General features: G+C 44.7%; 1 protein-coding gene across 7 annotated transcripts in view; it reads right to left on the bottom strand.

The window, feature by feature from the left end:
• The window catches only part of LOC135504152 (SH2 domain-containing adapter protein F-like), a 133172-nt gene that overhangs the window by 77193 nt on the left and 31330 nt on the right, over positions 1-24649 (bottom strand). The gene's annotated exons all lie outside the window — the stretch shown is intronic.

Below are 24649 nucleotides of genomic sequence, written 5' to 3'. Positions count from 1 at the left end.
TGGCCCTACGTGGGGTAGCTAAGGGGAGTTGCCTCTAGGCACAGAGTGCAGGTGCAGCTGACAAGCAGACATGGCTTAAGAATGTGTTGTCCTCTGGACATTAGCAAGAGAATGACAACCATTCACTTTTATAATGGTCTATTTAACTAAATGTTTTACTCTCTAGTGACTCAAACCACTTTGAATCCCCCCCAAAAAATCATGTTTAGAATAGAATCGTTGAATTGAAAAGTTTTTTTTTAAATTAACCTTCACTTCAAACTGTAATAAAAAGCAGAGTCAGTGTATGAGCTGCTATCACTACCAGTGTCATTACACTTCTTATGAACAGAAATGTCTTTATCTTTACCAGGCACCCATACTACAGGAGAACCAGATAGTACTCGGTACTGTAGCAATGGCCACCATCTCACAGAGCCAAGGGAAAGGCTGGCAACACATACATGCGTGGCAGTATACTGCAACACACTGCCAGCACAATGCCTACATATCATTTGAATTTGAAAACAAAAACAGACATGCAGAAACACACAGTATATTAATGCACACAAGCTTAAAGTCCTACTGCACCCCCTTACCAGTCTGTAGTCTATCCACGGCCTATCTGTCTGTTGGCTCCTGCTAATAGTGGCCACTCCATCGTAAAGCAGTCATTCATAGGCGTGAGACTTCTCTGCCATCACTGAGAGCACATGGTGGAGATGTCCCCAGTTCAGCTGCTGTGATATTTAACGTCCATTCTTCACTTGTGTTCCCATCTATTCTCCAGAGTTTTGTGTGATTGCCAAGACGGCCACTGTCCGCTCCCCTTCGCACACGGCCACATATAATCCAGTCTGACAGTGCTACTCAAGCAACATCCCTCCGACGTTAATGCAGAGCAGAATGGCCTCATGTTCGTCCAACTATTCATAGTGTGTGTGTGTGTGTGTGTGTGTGCAGTCCTGCTTGCTCAGCTGCCAGTTTAAGTGGCGAGGTTCCATGTCCCTTCACTCGATAACTCACCCAATAGATACTGTGCCTCTCTGATTTCACACGGCCAAACACACACACCCGATGACATCAAACTGAACCATGTTTTCAACCAATGTGGGGTTGTCACATCCACAGGAGGGTGGTAGACAGTATTGTTTGTTTATCATGTCTGTGTTTTCTCTCTCTCAAAAATCAATACAGTCTCTGTTTTTAGAAAGCCTGTCAGAAGGTATTATCTGCCTGAGTCTGGAAGGCTCCCCAGCACCACGGTGGTCTGGGTCTGACGCCAGCCACCGGGGGTGGGGGTACAGGGAGAGCAGAGGATCCAAAAGACAGAGAGCTGATTTCCCCCAAGGAGCCTTCACACTCAGTCACTAACCCCCAGACTCTCTCCATCCACCCCACTCAGGGAGGGAGAAGCAAGGCTACAGCCATCCCCATCCACCATGACAGTCCAGTCACCAGCCATCCCCGTCACTATCAGATGAGAACAGCAGGAGATGGACACTCCCTCCCAACAGAAACAATATGGCCAGTGAGATTTCCCTTGTTTGACCGATGTGTGGCCAGTGTAGGCTGTGGCCTAGAACAGGTTCATCCAGGGCAGGTCGCTCTGTGAGGTCCCCAGCCCACCTCCAGGAGGCTGACACTAGGCTCCAGTCTGGGCCGGGCATCCTTAATCACTTTAACTAGAAAGTCAATACTGTGCATGAGTCAATTACCCAGAGAGGGGCCTGGAACCACGTGACCTGGGAGTCTCTCCTCCCTCCCTTATCCAGACAACCAATCTCTTGGACAGTCAAATCATATTCAGTTTATTAGATTCCAACCAGCAGGAGATCCTTACATTAGAGGCATTAATAACTTATGCTGCTCCCCATGGCTGTGTCTCGCTCTCCAACCTTCATGTGTCTCTTTCTCTCAATACTAGCAATGTAAAAAAACAAACACACACCGGTGCACAGTACAGACAAATACAATGTTGGCATGGCTTGATAACCACTCTCCTCTGTTATTGCAGTTTTTCCCCCTCCCTCCTCCCTGTTCTGGTCTAGTGGTGACAGAGTGTTGGTCCCCTCTCTCCCTCGCTCTGCTCCTGTCCCCTAATGACCCCCTCCGTCACACCACATACAATTAACAGTCGCTATGCAGAAAGCAATTACAGATCAACCCCACCAGCCAGGCCCGGGCAGCCTGCGCCTCACCACACCACACCGCCCGGCATGCAGGCTAATTCCACATATTGATTGATAAGATATTCGGCAAACATGGCAGAATGACTACTTGATTACTTCCTGGTCTCATTTGCTGCTGGCATCAAAAGTTAAAAAAATATTAATAGGAGACAGAATGCGATCAGACCACCATCTAATTTTCCTACAAATAACTTCTACAGAATTTTCACGTGGACATGGATATTGGAAATTTAATCAAAGCCTACTTGATGACAATTTGTTCTTAACTAAGATAAAATAATTCATAGGTACAGCAGATCCCCTTATTGTATGGGACAAGTTTAAATGTACGTTTAGAGGCCATTCAATACAATACCCACCATTAAAACAAAAGCAGTTTAGGTCAAAAGAGAGAAGACTAATAAACCTCAATTACCTCGACTAACCGGTGCCCCCGCACATTGACTCTGTACCGGTACCCCCTGTATATAGTCTCGCTTGTTATTTTACTGCTGCTCTTTAATTATTTGTTACTTTTATTTGCAATTTTTTTACTTATCTATTCTTTATTTTTACTTATTTTTATTGTTGGTTAAGGGCTTGTAAGTCAGCATTTCACTGTTAAGGTCTACACCTGTTGTACTCGGCGCATGTGACAAATACAATTAGATTTGATATGAAAGAGGAAATAACAGTGCAGGTAGATGGTAATGGAAACTGTAGTAGAGGGTAGAGGTCGACCAATTATGATTTTTCAACGCCGATACCAATTGTTGGAGGACCAAAAAAAAAATATTCAAAAATTTAAACAATTTAAAAAAGTAAAAAATAATAAAAAATAAAACAAATCGGACGATTTTTATATATATATATTTGTAATAATGATATTAATAATAATATTCTTTCAGTGAAATACGGAACCGTTACGTATTTTATCTAACGGGTGGCATCCATAAGTCTAGATATTTCTGTTACATTGCGCAACCTTCAATGTTATGTCATAATTACGTATAATTCTGGCAAATTAGTTCGCAACGAGCCAGGCAGCCCAAACTGTTGCATATACCCTGACTCTGCGTGCAATGAATGCAAGAGAAGTGACACAATTTCCCTAGTTTAATATTGCCTGCTAACATGAATTTCATTTAACAAAATATGCAGGGTTTAAAAATATATACTTTGTATATTGATTTAAAGAAAGGCGTTGATGTTTATGGTTCGGTACATTCGTGCAACGATGGTACTTTTTTTGCAAATGCGCTTTTGTTATATTATCCCCCCGTTTGGCAAAGTTGGCCGTCTTTGTTAAGAAGAAATAATCTTCACACAGTTCGCAACGAGCCAGGCGACCCAAACTGCTGCATATACCCTGACTCTGTTGCAAGAGAAGTGACACAATTTCCCGAGTTAAAAGAAATTCATGTTAGCAGGCAATATTAAGTAAATATGCAGGTTTAAAAATATATACTTGATATTCATTTTAAGAAAGGCGTTGATGTTTATGGTTAGGTACACATTGGTGCAACGACAGTGCTTTTTTTCGTGAATGCTGTTGTTAAATCACCCGATTGGCGAAGTCGGCTGTGATTCAATGGTAAATTAACAGGCACCGCATCGATTATATGCAACGCAGGACAAGCTAGATAAACTAGTAATATCAACCATGTGTAGTTAACTAGTGATTATGTTAAGATTGATTGTTTTTTATAAGATAAGTTTAACGCTAGCTAGCACCTTACCTTGACTCCTTGCTGCACTCGCATAACAGGTAGTCAGCCTGCCACGCAGTCTCATTGTGGAGTGCAATGTAATCATCCTTGATCGATGTCCAAAAATGCCGATTACCGATTTATGAAAACTTGAAATCGGCCCTAATTATTTGGCCATTCCGATTAATCAGTCAACCTCTACTAGAGGCACAATATAGGTTAGAGGGAAAATAAAAAGGATTGGAGGAACTTATTCAAGGACGTTCAAGTGTAATTTATTACAAAAATAAAGCGAATTGGATGGAAAATTGTGAAAAATGCACTACAATTTCCTGTGTGAAGACCAACTTACGGAGGAGGAACATCTTGAGGCAATTAAATGTTTTCAGTGTGGAAAAACACCCGTGCTTGAAGGTATACCAGTAGAGGTATATCCGACCTTTATAGATGTACTCAAAGATCCATTTTTAGCATGTTTTAATTACTCCTATAAACATTATAGACTTTCAGGTACTCAACGAGGTCTGATTTCATTACTACTGAAACAGGACCCAGGTTGTAAGTATAAAGATCCAGTCCATTTAAAAAACTAGAGGCCTCTTACACTTCAATGTTGTGATGCGAAAATCCTGGCGAAATGCATAGCACATAGAATAAAAAAGATTTTACAAGAAATTGTTCATTCTGATAAGACAGGTTTTTTTTACATAGACGATATACAGTTGAAGTCAGAAGTTTACATACACTTAGGTTGGAGTCATTAAAACTTGTTTTTCAACCACTTCACAAATTTCTATAGTTTTGGCAAGTCGGTTAGGACATCTACTTTGTGCATGACATAAGCCATTTTTTCACAATTGTTTACAGACAGATTATTTCACTTATAATTAACTGTATCACAATTCCAGTGGGCCAGAAGTTTACATACAACTAAGTTGACTGCCTTTAAACAGCTTGGAAAATTCCAGAAAGCTTTCAAAGCTTCTGATAGGCTAATTTACATACTTTGAGTCAATTGGAGGTGTACCTGTGGATATATTTCAAGGCCTACCTTCAAACTCAGTGCCTCTTTGCTTGACATCATTGGAAAATCAAACGAAATTAGCCAAGCCTCAGCCTCAGGAAAAAAATTGTAGACCTCCACAAGTCTGGTTCATCCTTGGAAGCAATTTCCAAACGCCTGAAGGTACAACGTTCAGCTGTACAAACAATAGTACGTACTTTTTGTCCTCTGGTCTGATGAAACAAAAATAGAACTGTTGGCCATAATGACCCTCATTATGTTTGGAGGAAAAAGGGGGAGGCTTGCAAGCCGAGGGAACACCATCCCAACCGTGAAGCACTGGGGTGGCAGCATCATGTTGTGGGGGTGTTTTGCTGCAGGTGGGACTGGTGCACTTCAAAATTATGTGGATATATTGAAGCAACATCTCAAGACATCAGTCAGGAAGTTAAAGCTTGGTCGCAAATGGGTCTTCCAAATGGACAATGACCCCAAGCATACTTCCAAAGTTGTGGCAAAATGGCTTAAGGCCAAGAAAGTCAAGATATTGGAGTGGCCATCAGAAAGCCAAGACCTCAATCCTATAGAAAATTTGTGGCCAGAACTGAAAAAGCGCTATTCGAGCAAGGAGGCCCACAAATCTGACTCAGTTACACAAGCTATGTCAGGCGGAATGGGCCAAAAATTCACCCAACTTATTATGGGAAGCTTGTGGAAGGCTACCCAAAACGTTTTAAACAATTTAAAGGAAATGCTACCAATTACTAATTGAGTGTATGTAACCTTCTGACCCACTGGGAATGAGATGAAAGAAATAAAAGCTGAAATAAATCACTCTATTATTCTGACATTTCACATTCTTAAAACTCTTAAAAGTTCTTAAAAGTTTTTACAAGGATTAAATGTCAGGAATTGTGAAAAACAGAGTTTAAATGTATTTGGCTATGGTGTATGTAAACGTTCGACTTCAACTGGATATGTAACGTGTGTCTATGTAGCAGAAAAGCTGTAAAAAAAAAATAGTTAAATGTGTCCTCCGAAGATAAAAACACAGCGGAATCAGGACAGAGAGATGAAGAAAACTGGAAGAGAGAGAGAGACTGAACCAAACCCCACGGCACCCACACACTAACATTGGGGATACACTCAACTGAGTTTCCATTTAGCCTTCAGTAGTCAGTCAAACTTTCCACCATTTAATTATTTCTGATGGAATACGCAATGAGGGGACAAAAGCCATTAATTACTAATGCACACACTGCGCATGATGCTATGAGTCACTGCCTATTGCACATCTTCTCCTTGTCATTGAAGTACACAGCTCCCGTAGGGTTGTGATCTCCTCTGTACTCATACAGTGGGCTTTCACCGAGCTGATTCATTAGCTAGCAGAAGGCTAAGCATAGTCGCTTCAGGAGGACAGAGATATGAGACACGCACATATTCATATAATGTGTGCGTGTCATTTATGTTCAATGAGTGGTACTGTCAGCAATAGACTGTTACATATTTGTGTGTGTATGTTGTAACGGCCCTGAATTTGTCTGACCCGTCTCAGTGCTTCCCCTTTAATTGCCTATTAAATAGCCAGCATCCGCTGCGCAAAAGTGGGTTTGTGCTGGTGGTCCGAAAGAGGACGTGTTCAACCCTCAGTTCCAAAGCTTCTTTACTCCGTTTGTTTTGTTGTATTTAAAAAGTGTGCTTTGTGGCCATGTTGCAAGTTTAACCAGGACCGGATCCACTCATTGCTTCCTTTGGATGACACAGATCTGTTGGCGGATTGGATGGTCTGACTGACTGATTGACTACAACTATTTTGCATATGGTATTTCATTTGTTTTAGTGTGATATATACCGTGATTATTTATGTGGTCAGTTGTAGTTGAAGACTACTGAGATTTGATACTCTTTATGGTTGTGTGGTAAAAGAGCTTGATATTTTGATTGTATGATTGAGACTGGGTTTACGCTACACTTTTATGAACCGACAAACATTGCCTGACTAAGGTCAGTTCCCTGAACTCCTTTACCGGGCTGGACTCTTTTAGGCCCGAGGTACAGGACTTTTCTGGAGGAACCAGAGCTTATTGTTTGTTATATTATTATGTGTGTGATCATTTATGTTGGGAATACAACCCACGCAAAAGAACACATTGGTTTTGAAGTTATTTCCAATAAATCCAATGGATTTATGAAAAATGTATTTCCATACTGACTTGATGGACCAGATGGGACTAATTCCCTTCCAAACAAAAAGAAGAAATCAATATTTTCTCTGGTAGGCACAACTTACCTGGCACCCCTGCAAACAATAACCTCAAGTCAAAACCGTTACTGTGTGTGTGTGTGTATGTGTGTGATTGCTCATTGTAGTGATGCCTATAGAGAACAGAGAAGGGTAAATGTTTAAATCGAGTTGTGTTTTCCTTGAGAGAGAAGGTCAGAGAGGCAAACAGAGAGAAGGTCAATAAACGTCATAGATACATTTGCTCTGGGAGGGAGAAAAGGCCTCTAGGGTTATTTTACAAGACAACAAGAATTGTATAAAGAAGTCATTCTATCACAGCAAGCCTATCACTCTCTGGCTCCTGTACCGAGTGAGTGTGTTTGTGAGAGAGCGAGATGGGGGTGGGGGTGGAAAGAAAGAGAGAGAGAGAAAAAGTAAGAGAGCAAGAGAGAGCGGGAGAAAAGGAGTTCGAGAGACAGAGGGACTGGGGAGAGGGCGAGAGGAAAAGGAGTTAGAGAAAAAGATTGACTGGGGGAGAGAGACGGAGAGTGAAGACTAGAGAGAAAAGGGAATTTGGGGGGAAGAGAGGAGTAGGATAGAGAGAAAGAGAGGGATTGAGAGAGCGAGGGAGAGGATAAGGAGTTAGAGAGATGATTCAGGGTTATGATAACTTCATCAGTGTGTTTGGCCCTCGGACCCACCTCATCCAGCCCTGCTGTTAGACTGCCGTCTCTGCTACATTACGCACAGACAGGCACGCAGGCAGGCACACACGCAGGCAGGCAGGCACGCAGGCAGACAGACAGGCCGACTCCTTTAGGACCCCTCTCCACTACAGTTCACTCAGGATACTCTCCACCACTCCAGCCCTGAGGCCCATCACACAAGCTGGGGGTCCCCAGAGCACAAAGGAACAAGGGGCATTCTGGGTGAAGAGAGGGGACCAAATTTGGGTTATGATAGTCCAAAGCAGCGTCTTGGGCTTAAATGGATCCAGGGATGATATTGATCCTATGTCTTGCTTTTAGAGTGCCTATTGCAGACTGAGCTGCAGTTAACGTTGAAGTAATGGTATAGTTCTGCCATAACGCTGGCAGAGAGCCCAGCACACTCTCAGATGTCTGGGAGAGAGCACGGTTCTGCATTACAACCGTCTGTCTGTCGCTCTCATGGTGCTCAACAGTTGTAGCTCTCTCTAGCCCTCTCCAACACAGTCACACCTAATAGAGTTTGCTCTCACACCAGAGTGACAACAGCCCTGATTTCCTTCGTGCATATGCAGCTCGACCACCACCACCGCAGAAACACAACATACCATTCAAACCAACCAGAAAAAACAGCTCCTTCACTCAGCAGCTCAGACTGCCAGGTCTGACCAAACCGCCCCATCAAGTTAAACTATCAGACTGCGATGACTGTGGGCCCGTCAGTATGACAGAATGGGGAAATTGATACTTGACACATCAAATGACCTACAGCTTCTCTTTCAGATTGTTTGGTCTTTTAAAGCATGACTGAATAAAGTCACATTGTCTGTGAGGCAGACAGGCAGGCAGGGCAGACAGACAGGCAGATCAGTTGAGCTAACAGAGAGGAGAGGAGACAGTAAATAGCGGGTGTAAATCGTCCCGGTGGCCGTCCTCTCCTCTGCAGTGGCCCTGACAAGGATTAATGGAGCCATTCATTTTAGAGAAGAAATTAATGACTTAAAATACCATCACTCTGCACTGGAGTTGCAGCCCATCCCACCTAGCACTGTCTCTGCCCACCCAGGTATGACGGATGGTCGCTCTGCCTGCCAAGCCAACCATCCATCCCTGGCACCTGGCACAGTCTGCCTGCCTCACCAACACAGCGGGGCCTTTTTATATATTTTGTTAATTGTTTTATGTAACCTTTATTTAACTGTGGCAGTTGGCCACCCACCACTTCCTCTACCCGCATCCTGGTATTACAGCTCAGCCAGCCCCAGTGTGTGAGTGTGTGTGTCCTAACAGGCCAGTGTAAATTCACAGTGTCACCCACACCTAGTCAGGGATAGAGGCTGTTTTTACACCTGATGGACAGGGAGTGAAGGGGAGGAGGAGAGAGGATGGATGGGGAAGGTAGGGCCTGTAACCAGCCCTCTGTGGTTTGGGGCTGTGGTACAGAGAGGCATGGCGAGGGGTGAGGGGGCATGGCTCTGGTAGGAGTGGCAAAGCATGACTTGCAGAAGTCAGATGTGGCTTAACTCTCCCCAGCAGTAAGTGAAACCAGACACAGTAGTCCAAACTAGGGCTGTTACGGCGACCGTATTACCACCACACTAGCGGTCAAGAGTCATGACCACAGTCAAATCCAGGTGGCCATTTAGACACGGTAGCTAGGCTTCTTCAAGCTCAGATGCTGCTGGTCATTAGTAGCCTACCAAACTTGCTCACTGCCTGGTACTCAGCACTCTATTGTCCCGCTAACAGCAATGCAAATGTAATCAAATCAAAGACTTCACGAGAGCCCATGAGCTCATGTTGCGCAAAATTTATTTTGGCTATCCAATTGCGTGAGTTATGATGGCCTCTTAAAAAAAGAGGAGGATCCAATCAGCTTTCTATAGGCTAGGCCTACTATTTTTATTTCTCAAATGTACTAATATTAAGCACATTGCTTCTATTTACAACAGGAGTATAGCCTACATGTCTGACATGAAGATTAACCACAGGAAAAGCCTCCTCAAGTCCGCTATTTAAGTGTATTGATGACATGTATTTTTTTTACTTTTCCAAATCATAGTTGCACACCTCATGTAGCCTAGCCCATAGGCCTATTTGTTTAAAAAAAATGTTTTTATAAGATTTGTTTAACAACTAAAGATTTGTTTAACAACTATTTTAAGAATTAATAACTTCTTAACTAATCCGCTTTACAACCAGTGTAGATCCTAACTGGCATACATAGACTCTGCACGTGAGTTTCAAGTTTGGGGAAGATGCACCTTAATAATAAAGCATTACGTGCATAATCGCATTTGAGAATGGTGTTTTCCCGATAATTGATTACATTTCAAAACATTTGCACTTATCAGCACTTACTGCCATGTGCACATTGCTGCCCATATAATGAAGAAATAGCCTAATAGTTTATCAACATTTAAGCTAAACATTCTGATCTGTTGCATCGGCCTCATTGCTTTTAAAAGTTTTTTTGATGCGAGTGGTTGTATTAATTTGGGCTCTATCGCTTCCCACAACTGTCCCAGACTATGTTTGGAAAAATTAAACTCACACAGAAGGACAAGTTGACCAATAGAATAGATACATTTCTATATTATGGGGGATAGTAGATTGACATAGGCTAGTACTTTGCTGTTCGTTAGGCCTAGTTCTTCTAACATCATCCATATGAATATCGATAACAAGGACGCGCACAGTTGGTCCCTGATGTGTCTGTCTTCACTTGTAGCCTACTTTAGAGCTGAGACGCTGGTGAGAAGGACCCAATCACGTGACAGGCATTGATGAATAAGAATGGAGATCTGAGAGAGCCATGTGAGTAAGAGGTGCTTCGGAGCAAGGCCATTAGCAGCCGGAATAAGGGAATAATAATAATTATTATTATTATATACAGCCAAAGGGCGCAATGGCCACTGAAGGCATGGATTGTTTTAGGGGGCATTACAGCCACACAAGGGGGATGGCATTATCAAGTGTTGGTCAAATTATGAATGAGAGACTGATGAAGGGTGTGCAGCCTGCACTATAACAAAGCAGAGCTCATGCCTTATGTTACTTTATTCAATTCATTATTAAAGTTTCATCATAAGGTGAATTCACCAATTTGTAAGTCGCTCTGGATAAGAGCGTCTGCCAAATGACTTAAATGTAATGTAAATGTAATCATGCAGGATTAGAAAGTATTACAAATCTAAGTATGTAGCCCAACCGTTGTATCACAACTGTTTCATTGTTAACCGATCAACATAGAACAGACGCACGTGTGACCTCCCTCATAAATCCTTTGGAGAAAATATCCTTTCTATTTTGATTCAGCTATGTCCGATTGTATTCTTCATACTATAAAACAATGCCACGTAATTATAAGCCAAATCTTATCTGCTAAATGAACGAGTGTAGCCCACAGCCATATGGCATAACCAGAGCAGGGCCTAATATAAGGACAACTCAGAGTATGCTATTCTGTTCTTCTGAAATAGACTACATTTTCTTCATATCATGCTTCTTCAGATCTGTCTAAATTAAATAATGGATTTATTGTGATGGTGTAGGCTATATTACATGGATTTATTATACTTTTTAAACTAAACGTGTTCCAAAGGTCTGCATCAGTAGCTTGGACGCTATGCGTGGAAGCCAGGAGATGCTAAACGTGTTTATGTTAATTAACATTCAATTACCATGAGACCAGCAGTTATTTTCTTCACAATCACCGGCTGACAAAATGTAATGACAGTCACAGCCCGGGTCCAAACCAACAGATCCACTCGAGGAAACGTTGCAGGACTTTCCTTTTGAACACCTGCAGGTGTAGATGGAGCTTGTGGAAATCCAAAATGTAGCTGTTGAAGGATTGATCATTGGCTCAAATTGCTTATGTATCTAATCCACAGAACCTGACGGAAACCTACATCTTTCATTACCAAGAGACTAACACTATAATGTCATCTCTCCACCTATGGTATCAGGATTCAACATAGATGCCATGGTGGATATTAAATGGATGGACGGCCGTGTATAAAATCATAGCACATTGAGTCAGCGACAGTAAGTGAGTGGGTGGGGCTGGGGGGGGTTAACGGCTTGGCTGGGGAGGGGGGGGGTTAACGGCTTGCCTGCGCGAGTCCTCTCTCCTCATCAATAAGTCGTCAGTCCTTCTGCCTGGACGCCGTTCTGTCCCTCACCTCCCGCCTCCCACGCTTCCTGTTCCCTGGCCTTACTAAATTAGCCCTCAGCACCAAGGCCACAGAACGGTGGACGACACAGGCACAGCAGCATTAACCCTTTCTACACTACAGGTTTAGTCTGAAACCAGGAAGAAAGAAAACTTTGTATTTGTGACAGCTGTGTACTTTAAGTGCCAGGGCCTCTGTACCTGCAAGACAATTATCCTGACAAGCTCTCAACATTTTGCATGACACCCATAAAAAGACAGCAATGTCAAACTCTGGAGGAGAGGATCATGACAAAATAACACCATGAAATCAGAAACCAAGGATACACTCAAATCCCCATGCAATCAGAACACATCACAGTGCAAAGCTGAGAAAATCCCCCTTTCAAGAGTATAGCACTGTCTGTACATGTCCAGGATATACCTCAAGTTTCAGCTCGGAGAAGAACCAGCTTACCGGCAAAGAAATGTGCCGACACAAGTATTAGCCTGACTCTCATAACCCTGAGTCAGTTTCCCCCCATATGAAAAAGCTATTGGAAACCACTCTGCATAGCGCTCTTCCTTTCTCTCCCCTGTAAGTGGCCCAATAAATAAAGCCACAGGTAGAGATGTACTGTGGGGAAACACCCAGCAATGTGCAGGTACCCCAGTCTGACATATTGCCATGCCAGCAATATCTCTGGCTATAAAACAGTGCCCTCCTCCTCCATAGACTCCCTAAATTTTTAATACTTCCGGCGCCGACAGAGATGGCCGCCTCGCTTCGCGTTCCTAGGAAACTATGCAGTTTTTGGTTTTTTTACGTGTTATTTCTTACATTAGTACCCCAGGTCATCTTAGGTTTCATTACATACAGTCGAGAAGAACTACTGTATATAAGATCAGCGTCAACTCACCATCAGTACGACCAAGAATATGTTTTTCGCGACGCGGATCCTGTGTTCTGCCTTACAAACAGGGCAACGGAATGGATCGCATGCAGCGACCCAAAAAAACGACTCCGAAAAAGAGGGAAACGTGGCGGTCTTCTGGTCAGACTACGGAGACGGGCACATCGTGCCCCACTTCCTAGCATTCTTCTTGCCAATGTCCAGTCTCTTGACAACAAGGTTGATGAAATCAGAGCAAGGGTAGCATTCCAGAGGGACATCAGAGACTGTAACGTTCTGTGCTTCACGGAAACATGGCTCACTGGAGAGACGCTATCCGAAGCGGTGCAGCCAACGGGTTTCTACACGCATCGCGCCGACAGAAACAAACACCTTTCTGGTAAGAAGAGGGGTGGGGGTGTATGCCTTATGGCTAACGAGGCATGGTGCGATGAAAGAAACATACAGGAACTCAAATCCTTCTGTTCACCTGATTTAGAATTCCTCACAATCAAATGTAGACCGCATTATCTACCAAGAGAATTCTCTTTGATTATAATCACAGCCGTATATATCCCCCCCAAGCAGACACATCGCTGGCTCTGAACAAACTTTATTTAACTCTTTGCAAACTGGAAACCATTTATCCGGAGGCTTCATTCATTGTTGCTGGGGATTTTAACAAGGCTAATCTGAAAACAAGACTCCCTAAATTTTATCAGCATATCGATTGCGCAACCAGGGGCGGAAAAACCTTGGATCAGTGTTACTCTAACTTCCGCAACGCATATAAGGCCCTGCCCCGCCCCCCTTTCGGAAAAGCTGACCACGACTCCATTTTGCTGATACCTGCCTACAGACAAAAGCTAAAAAAAGAAGCTCCCACGCTGAGGTCTGTCCAACGCTGGTCCGACCAAGCTGACTCCACACTCCAAGACTGCTTCCATCACGTGGACTGGGACATGTTTCGTATTGCGTCAGATAACAACATTGACGAATACGCTGATTCGGTGTGCGAGTTCATTAGAACGTGCGTTGAAGATGTCGTTCCCATAGCAACGATTAAAACATTCCCTAACCAGAAACCGTGGATTGATGGCAGCATTCGCGTGAAACTGAAAGCGCGAACCACTGCTTTCAATCAGGGCAAGGTGTCTGGTAACATGACTGAATACAAACAGTGCAGCTATTCCCTCCGTAAGGCTATCAAACAAGCTAAGCGTCAGTACAGAGACAGTAGAATCCCAATAGTAGAATCCCAAGTAGAATCCCAATTCAACGGCTCAGACACAAGAGGCATGTGGCAGGGTCTACAGTCAATCACGGACTACAGGAAGAAATCCAGCCCAGTCACGGACCAGGATGTCTTGCTCCCAGGCAGACTAAATAACTTTTTTGCCCGCTTTGAGGACAATACAGTGCCACTGACACTGCCTGCAATGGAAAAATGCGGTCTCTCCTTCACTGCGGCCGAGGTGAGTAAAACATTTAAACGTGTTAACCCTCGCAAGGCTGCAGGCCCAGATGGCATCCCCAGCCGCGCCCTCAGAGCATGCGCAGACCAGCTGGCTGGTGTGTTTACGGACATATTCAATCAATCCCTATACCAGTCTGCTGTTCCCACATGCTTCAAGAGGGCCACCATTGTTCCTGTTCCCAAGAAAGCTAAGTTAACGGAGCTAAACGACTACCGCCCCGTAGCACTCACTTCCGTCATCATGAAGTGCTTTGAGAGACTAGTCAAGGACCATATCACCTCCACCCTACCTGACACCCTAGACCCACTCCAATTTGCTTACCGCTCAAATAGGTCCACAGACGATGCAATCTCAACCACACTGCACACTGCCCTAACCCATCTGGACAAGAGGAATACCTATGTGAGAATGCTGCTCATCAACTACAGCTCGGCATTCAACACCATAGTACCCTCCAAGCTCGTCATCAAGCTCGAGACCCTGGGTCTCGACCCCGCCCTGTGCAACTGGGTACTGGACTTCCTGACGGGCCGCCCCAGGTGGTGAGGGTAGGTAACAACATCTCCTCCCCGCTGATCCTCAACACTGGGGCCCCACAAGGGTGCGTTCTGAGCCCTCTCCTGTACTCCCTGTTCACCCACGACTGCGTGGCCACGCACGCCTCCAACTCAATCATCAAGTTTTCGGACGACACAACAGTGGTAGGCTTGATTACCAACAACGACGAGACGGCCTACAGGGAGGAGGTGAGGGCCCTCGGAGTGTGGTGTCAGGAAAATAACCTCACACTCAACGTCAACAAAACTAAGGAGATGATTGTGGACTTCAGGAAACAGCAGAGGGAACACCCCCTATCCACATCGATGGAACAGTAGTGGAGAGAGTAGCAAGTTTTAAGTTCCTCGGCATACACATCACAGACAAACTGAATTGGTCCACTCACACAGACAGCATCGTGAAGAAGGCGCAGCAGCGCCTCTTCAACCTCAGGAGGCTGAAGAAATTCGGCTTGTCACCAAAAGCACTCACAAACTTCTACAGATGCACAATCGAGAGCATCCTGGCGGGCTGTATCACCGCCTGGTACGGCAACTGCTCCGCCCTCAACCGTAAGGCTCTCCAGAGGGTAGTGAGGTCTGCACAACGCATCACCGGGGGTAAACTACCTGCCCTCCAGGACACCTCTACACCACCCAATGTTACAGGAAGGCCATAAAGATCATCAAGGACATCAACCACCCGAGCCACTGCCTGTTCACCCCGCTATCATCCAGAAGGCGAGGTCAGTACAGGTGCATCAATGCTGGGACCGAGAGACTGAAAAACAGCTTCTATCTCAAGGCCATCAGACTGTTAAACAGCCACCACTAACATTGAGTGGCTGCTGCCAACACACTGACACTGACTCAACTCCAGCCACTTTAATAATGGGAATTGATGGGAAATGATGTAAATATATCACTAGCCACTTTAAACAATGCTACCTTATATAATGTTACTTACCCTACATTATTCATCTCATATGCATACGTATATACTGTACTCTATATCATCGACTGCATCCTTATGTAATACATGTATCACTAGCCACTTTAACTATGCCACTTTGTTTACATACTCATACTCATGTATATACTGTACTCGATACCATCTACTGTATCTTGCCTATGCTGCTCTGTACCATCACTCATTCATATATCCTTATTTACATATTCTTTATCCCCTTACACTGTGTATAAGACAGTAGTTTAGGAATTGTTAGTTAGATTACTTGTTGGTTATTACTGCATTGTCGGAACTAGAAGCACAAGCATTTCGCTACACTCGCATTAACATCTGCTAACCATGTGTATGTGACAAATAAAATTTGATTTGATTTGGTTAGTAGTGAGCCCCACCATAGTGTGTGTGTGTGGTGAGTAATTGGATTAATATCCCAAAGTAGGAACCACAACACATCTGGTTGGCATGGGATGCTCTTGTGCCAGCATTAGGAAACTTTTCCCAGCAGCACTGAGTGAGCGATTTGAGCATGTTCCAGTTGGAGCTTTATGAACTGTAGGTGAAAGCAGGTGCTGCGGTTCCTCTCCCATGAGTCAGCTAGTATAGTGGAAAAAGCCAAGGTTTCTGCTGTACTCGTGGGTTAATGTCCACTAGATAACTAGGTGGGTATGACTGGGAAGTGAGGATGAAATGATACAGAAAAACACACTGTACAGGGAGGCTGCTTTGATTGTCACAGTGTGTCATAAATTCACCACAGCGACTCAGTTCTGTCATGGTCCTTAGGCCCAGGGGCTTGTTTTCCCCCCACCTGAGGTGATGTGGCTTGGCCCTGAAGCAGCCCAGGGTTCAGGATGGTGGTGGGTACTGGACACGGCTGCCTGTGTTTGCTCATCAGAGCCCAGTCATGCCGGTTGTTTGCACAACGCCTCCCACACACTGTGGGAAACATCTCATATTGCTGGTGGATTGGGCTGGGAAGGATGGGCCCGTGTGTGTGTGTGTGTGTGTGTGTGTGTGTGTGTGTGTGTGTGTGTGTGTGTGTGCCCACACACTCAGGGAGTGTCACATCTATTACTGGAGTCGTTGAGAAATGGCCTGAAGAGTACAGCCCTGCAGTATACACACAGCCCTCTGTCTGCATAGCCCTGACTGCAAGTCTCAACAAATACAACAATATAACAGAGAGGAAAGGAGAGAGGAAAGAGAATCCGCAAAATATGATAATTCCGTCTTCCGGCAGCCCCATCTGTAATTAGCTGGTGGTGGTGCACGTGAAGAATGGCCCAGCTGATAGCTTAGAACGTGTGTGTGTGCGCACACATGCGTGGGACTGTGGGGTCTGCTACACGGCTTGGCCATACACGAGCACACACACACACACAAAAGCACACACACCACACACATGATACACAGTATCTCTGCAGACTTCCGCAGGCCCTGCTGTAAGCCAAAGCCAGTAAAAACAGAGAGGATTATGGATCAGACTTTACAGGTTAGTAAGTCATGACAAGCACCTCCAGCAGGTTCATAAATCAGATGGGGAGACTCCAGGGAGAGGGCTGGATTACACCTTATACACTCAAACACCTCTGTCAGCGAAACCGTTAGGAAAATGCCTGTGTAATAACCTACTCTTTATCCTCGGCCACCCATCATACATTTCACACTGTGTGTGTGTCGCACAAGTCAAACAAAAGGATTATGGCATCACAAATCCAGCAAACAGCTATTTCTTATTAGCCCACTTCAGAATTAGTCATCACCATTTTACCCAAAAACCCATGGAATCACAAACTAAAGACAATCTACGAAAACAAGGACTGTAATAATGTACACTCACTCCTAAAAGTGGTTATAACAAACAATCACTTGAGGCAACAACAAATGTCTTTGCTCAGTGTTTAGTGCTACGCAATTATCAATCTGATTCCTAAATGCTAAACAATCAACAACTCACGAGGCCATTAAATGAGCAAAACATTTTGTCCCGCTGTCTGTTGAAGACAATAGAGGTTAAAACTACTTATCCTGCAGCAGACGTATAGCCATTTAAAATTTAAAACACAAAGTTGAAATGAAAGCAGAGTTAAGTTAGCAATACAATGTAAAGGGCTTAGAGTTATCGAAGTATGTTTCTGGAGACACTCTGAGCACAGAAACCAGGGCACAAGCTAGCATCAGGAGGTGGCATGGAAACATTCAAACCACTACACGCTCATGACCGCAATGGTGTGACAGTTTCCTGTCCTCGTGGTTATAAGAAGGAATCGAAAAAGAACATTCAGAACGGTCTAGAGTTGGGCAAACACACCATAACAAACACACACTAGTATCTCAAAGTGAATAAGACTAACAGGCATAGTTGGAGTTGGCAGAGTTTGTCAGTGCAGGAAATTATGAATCTGATGGTGAACTCAATGAGGCATACAAAAGCCGTTCTGAATGGATGAGAATGGATGTACACATGAAGACCAGAACTGCAGAAAACAACCAAGTATTGTCTACCACCCCAGGAAGAAGACAACTGTACAGACTGGCTACTTTGTGTCTTGGGTTGATGTGTATCCTTTTAACTAAAATGTCCATCAAAATACTTCTGGCAGGGCAATAATAGTCCAGCTCTAATGAACTTCAATGGGAAGTGCATTTGAAAAATAGATAGTCTGTTGCAGGGTAAAGCACTGGAACGAGAGGGATGAGAAAGAGAGAGAAAAAGGGAAATCTTAGCTGTGGTCTTCAGGCCTGCCGGTGTACGGTCTGACTGTCCGATGGTTTGTTGGTTTGTATGTTAAAGCTTCCCAACAATGTTGCTACTAATCCATGCGATCCATAACGGGCGCGGTCCCAAACAAAAACAACCACGATCTAAAGCGATCACACCTATGATTGAGTTAAATACTTTATAAACTACAAACGCTGAAAACAAACAAAACTTCTGCAGCACAGCACACACAATCAAACTGTTGCGCCACCCAAAAGCCCCTCCCCAAAAAGCTGAATGAGCTCTCTTTATCTCCTCCTTCCTTACTGCTCATGCGCTCTTAAAGTGGCAGTGCACGGTGAAGGCTCCGAGCAGATTTCGCCACACTCCTCCCCCCATGAAAAAACAAAGCCTGTAGAAACAGAGAAGACGCAGGCTTTGACGGGTCCATGTTCCTGCTACACAAAACCAGGGAAGTCCTCCTCATCAGAGTCCTCCACGAAGAGGTCCTGCAAGTGTTGCTTTTGCCTGCGATCCAGCTCTTCTGCCGTAGGGTAGCAGGGCTTTAGGTCAACAACATGCACTGTCCTGACATCTTCCCCAGTGTCCTCCAAACAGAGTAGTTCACTGGTCCCAACTGATGCACTACACGGTATGGACCTTTCCATCTCGAAGCTAGCTTGGCAGTGAACTTCTTAGATGCCTTTGACAGATGATGTGAACGCACCCAGACACAAGACTGGGGTGTAAAACACACGTCTCATCTATGTTTGTCATAGTTTCTCAGCTGTCGTTGTTTGGCTTTGGTTTTGCTGGCCTCCACTCTGGCTAGCAAGGTGTGGTGGTGTTGTACGGCATCAAACGCTGGGCAGTCAGGTGAAATATTCAAACTTTGCAAGACACTGTCCATCGGACCTTTTAGTGGTCTTCCCAGGTGGAGTTCGGCGGGAGTGACCCCAGAAATCTCCTGCACGGCAGAGTTCCGTGCAAAGCGAAATTCTGGAAGATGCTGATCCCTCCTTGTGTGCTGATCCCCCACGAATGAAGCAATCATCCCCTTCAGGGTTCGGTTTACCCTCTCGGTCAGGTTGGTCTGAGGATGATAGGGTGTGGTCAACTTGGCAATTACACCCCAGTAGGTACAGAGCTCTTTGTAGATTCCTGATGTGAACTGCGGACCTCGGTCAGAGAGGATTTGTTCTGTAATCCCGAATCTGGTAAAGACCTCCCTTCTCAGAATTAGAGCAATGGCTGATGCAGTGGCTTTGCGGAGGGGAAACAACTCCACCCAGTGTGTGTAGTAGTCCACTACCACCAATAAAAATTCATTCCGTGTCCCCCGGCTGGGAGGAAAAGGTCCCATGAGGTCAATTCCCAACATTTAATTTGGATGGTTCACCACGGTCTGCTGCATTTTCCCGGCAGGTCTGCCAATGTCTGGTTTGTATTTCTGGCAGACTTCACACTGCTGTACAAACTTCCGGGTATCAACCTACATGCCTGGCCAGTAAACCACCTCTTGTAGTCTTCGATAAGTTTTAAAAACTCCAAGATGGCCACTCATGGGATTGGCATGATAAACTTGGATTATCTGGTCACTCAATGTAGAGGGAATGAAGACGCGATAATGTGTATTCAATCTCCTCTTGGAGTTTTTCCGATACACTTTATCCTGAATTATGCTGTACTTATCATTGAAGCGACTCTTGGAGTCTTCTTCAGACAGACTCTTGTGGATCGCCATGATGGCAGCATCCTTCTGCTGTCCTCTCCATACACTCTCATCATCCAGAGGAAAGGAATCATCCAGACATTTAGCGGTAGTATAAGTACTGCACAAGGGAGGACAAACATTGGCAGTCTCTGTAATCCGAGAAAGTGCATCTGGTACAACGTTCAGTTTTCCTTTGCGATACGCAATGATGAAGTCAAACTTCTGCAGTCTGATAGACCAGCGAATAAGACGGCTGTTGGTCCTGCCTGATGCCAGAACCCACTGCAGAGCAGCATGGTCTGTGACAACGGTGAAGATCTTTGCCTCCAAGTAGTAGCTCAATTTCTCCAAAGCCCAGACCACAGCGAGGCACTCCCTTTCAGTCGTTGAATAATTCTTCTCGGCTGAATTAAGGGTGCGACTTGCATAGGCAAGAACTTCTTCTGTTCCAAGTCCTGTTTGTTGAGCCAAGACTGCTCCAAGTCCTGTTTGACTTGCATCCGTGTACACAATGAAATGAGCATTCAGGTTAGGATGTCCAAGCACTGGAGGAGTAATTAGACTGTTTTTGAGTGCTTCAAATGCACTCTTTATTTATTTATTTATAACAAGTTCTCATTTACAATTGCGACCTGGCCAAGATAAAGCAAAGCAGTTCGACACATACAACGACACAGAGTTACACATGGAGCAAAACAAACATACAGTCAATAATACAGTATAAACAAGTCTATATACGGTGTGAGCAAATGAGGTGAGATAAGGGAAGTAAAGGCAAAAAAAGGCCATGGTGGCAAAGTAAATACAATATAGCAAGTAAAACACTGGAATGGTAGATTTGCAATGGAAGAATGTGCAAAGTAGAAATAAAAATAATGGGGTGCAAAGGAGCAAAATAAATCAATTAAATACAGTAGGGAAAGAGGTAGTTGTTTGGGCTAAAATATAGGTGGGCTATGTACAGGTGCAGTAATCTGTGAGCTGCTCTGACAGTTGGTGCTTAAAGCTAGTGAGGGAGATAAGTGTTTCCAGTTTCAGTGCTTTTTGTTGTTCGTTCCAGTCATTGGCAGCAGAGAACTGGAAGGAGAGGCGGCCAAAGAAAGAATTGGTTTTGGGGGTGACTAGAGAGATATACCTGCTGGAGCGTGTGCTACAGGTGGGAGATGCTATGGTGACCAGCGAGCTGAGATAAGGGGGACTTTACCTAGCAGGGTCTTGTAGATGACATGGAGCCAGTGGGTTTGGCGACGAGTATGAAGCTAGGGCCAGCCAACGAGAGCGTACAGGTCGCAATGGTGGGTAGTATATGGGGCTTTGGTGACAAAACGGATTGCACTGTGATAGACTGCATCCAATTTGTTGAGTAGGGTATTGGAGGCTATTTTGTAAATGACATCGCCAAAGTCGAGGATTGGTAGGATGGTCAGTTTTACAAGGGTATGTTTGGCAGCATGAGTGAAGGATGCTTTGTTGCGAAATAGGAAGCCAATTCTAGATTTAACTTTGGATTGGAGATATTTGATATGGGTCTGGAAGGAGAGTTTACAGTCTAACCAGACACCTAAGTATTTGTAGTTGTCCACGTAATCTAAATCAGAGCCGTCCAGAGTAGTGATGTTGGACAGGCGGGTAGGAGCGGGTAGCGATCGGTTGAAGAGCATGCATTTAGTTTTACTTGTATTTAAGAGCAATTGGAGGCCACGGAAGGAGAGTTGTATGGCATTGAAGCTTGCCTGGAGGGTTGTTAACACAGTGTCCAAAGAAGGGCCAGAAGTATACAGCATGGTGTCGTCTGCGTAGAGGTGGATCAGAGACTCACCAGCAGCAAGAGCAACCTCATTGATGTATACAGAGAAGAGAGTCGGTCCAAGAATTGAACCCTGTGGCACCCCCATAGAGACTGCCAGAGGTCCGGACAGCAGACCCTCCGATTTGACACACTGAACTATCAGAGAAGTAGTTGGTGAACCAGGCGAGGCAATCATTTGAGAAACCAAGGCTGTCGAGTCTGCCGATGAGGATGTGGTGATTGACAGAGTCGAAAGCCTTGGCCAGATCAATGAACACGGCTGCACAGTAATGTTTCTTATCAATGGCGGTTAAGATATCGTTTAGGACCTTGAGTGTGGCTGAGGTGCACCCATGACCAGCTCTGAAACCAGATTGCATAGCAGAGAAGGTATGGTGAGATTCGAAATGGTCGGTAATCTGTTTGTTGACTTGGCTTTCGAAGACCTTAGAAAGGCATGGTAGGATAGATATAGGTCTGTAGCAGTTTGGGTCAAGAGTGTCCCCCCCTTTGAAGAGGGGGATGACCGCAGCTGCTTTCCAATCTTTGGGGATCTCAGACGACACGAAAGAGAGGTTGAACAGGCTAGTAATAGGGGTGGCAACAATTTCGGCAGATAATTTTAGAAAGGGTCCAGATTGTCTAGCCCGGCTGATTTGTAGGGGTCCAGATTTTGCCACTCTTTCAGAACATCAGCTGAACGGATTTGGGAGAAGGAGAAATGGGGAAGGCTTGGGCGAGTTGCTGTGGGGGGTGCAGTTCTGTTGACCGGGGTAGGAGTAGCCAGGTGTAAAGCATGGCCAGCCGTAGAAAAATGCTTATTGAAATTCTCAATTATGGTGGATTTATCAGTGGTGACAGTGTTTCCTATCTTCAGTGCAGTGGGCAGCTGGGAGGAGGTGTTCTTATTCTCCATGGACTTTACAGTGTCCCAGAACTTTTTTGAGTTAGTGTTGCAGGAAGTAAATTTCTGCTTGAAAAAGCTAGTCTTGGCTTTTCTAACTGCCTGTGTATAATGGTTTCTAGCTTCCCTGAACATCTGCATATCACGGGGGCTGTTCGATGCTAATGCAGAACGCCATAGGATGTTTTTGTGTTGGTTAAGGGCAGTCAGGTCTGGGGAGAACCAAGGGCTATATCTGTTCCTGGTTCTAAATTTCTTGAATGGGGCATGTTTATTTAAGATGGTTAGGAAGGCATTTAAAAAAAATATCCAGGCATCCTCTACTGACGGGATGAGATCAATATCCTTCCAGGATACTCCGGCCAGGTCGATTAGAAAGGCCTGCTCGCTGAAGTGTTTCAGGGAGCGTTTTACAGTGATGAGTGGGGGTCGTTTGACCGCTGACCCATTACGGATGCAGGCAATGAGGCAGTGATCGCTGAGATCTTGGTTGAAGACAGCAGAGGTGTTTTTAGAGGGCAAGTTGGTTAGGATGATATCTATGGGGGTGCCCGTGTTTAAGGCCTTGGTGAGGTACCTGGTAGGTTCATTGATAATTTGTGTGAGATTGAGGGCATCAAGTTTAGATTGTAGGATGGCTGGGGTGTTAAGCATGTTCCAGTTTAGGTCGCTTAGCAGCACGAGCTCTGAAGATAGATGGGGGGCAATCAGTTCACATATGGTGTCCAGAGCACAACTGGGAGCAGAGGGTGGTCTATAGCAGACTGCAACGTTGAGAGACTTGTTTTTAGAGAGGTGGATTTTTAAAAGTAGAAGTTCAAATTGTTTGGGTACAGACCTGGATAGTAGGACAGAACTCTGCAGGCTATCTTTGCAGTAGATTGCAACACCGCCCCCTTTGGCAGTTGTATCTTGTCTGAAAAGGTTGTAGTTTGGAATTAAAATTTCAGAATTTTTGGTAGTCTTCCTAAGCCAGGATTCAGACACAGCTAGAACATCCGGGTTGGCAGAGTGTGCTAAAGCAGTGAATAGAACAAACTTAGGGAGGAGGCTTCTAATGTTAACATGCATGAAACCAAGGCTATTACGGTTACAGAAGTCGTCAAAAGAGAGGGCCTGGGGAATAGGAGTGGAGCAAGGCACTGCAGGGCCTGGATTCACCTCTACATCGCCAGAGGAACAGAGGAGGAGTAGAATAAGGGTGCGGCTGAAAGCAATAAGAATTGGTCGTCTAGAACGTCTGGAACAGAAAGTAAATGAAGGTTACTGGGGCGATAAAATAGCATCAAGGTATAATGTACAGACAAAGGTATGGTAGGATGTGAATACAGTGGAGGTAAACCTAGGTATTGAGTGATGAAGAGAGAGATATTGTCTCTAGAAATATCATTGAAACCAGGAGATGTCATTGCATGTGTGGGTGGTGGAACTAATAGGTTGTATAAGGTATGGTGAGCAGGACTAGAGGCTCTACAGTGAAATAAGCCAATAACCAGAACAGCAATGGACAAGGCATATTGACATTAAGGAGAGGCATGCTTAGTCGAGTGATCAAAAGGGTCCAGAGTGGAGAGGTTGGTTGGGGGTCACGGCGATCCAGACAGCCAGCCAGCCAGGCCATCGGTAGCAAGCTAGCATAGGATGGACGTCTGTTATTTGCCACCTCTTGCGCTCCGTCAGTAGATTAGTGGGGTTCCGTGTGGTAGAGGGGA

Source organism: Oncorhynchus masou, chromosome 2 (assembly GCF_036934945.1).
Source record: "Oncorhynchus masou masou isolate Uvic2021 chromosome 2, UVic_Omas_1.1, whole genome shotgun sequence".
Taxonomy (NCBI): domain Eukaryota; kingdom Metazoa; phylum Chordata; class Actinopteri; order Salmoniformes; family Salmonidae; genus Oncorhynchus; species Oncorhynchus masou.
The sequence above is the reverse complement of the archived record's forward strand: the minus strand, read 5'-3'. Positions and strand labels throughout refer to the sequence as shown.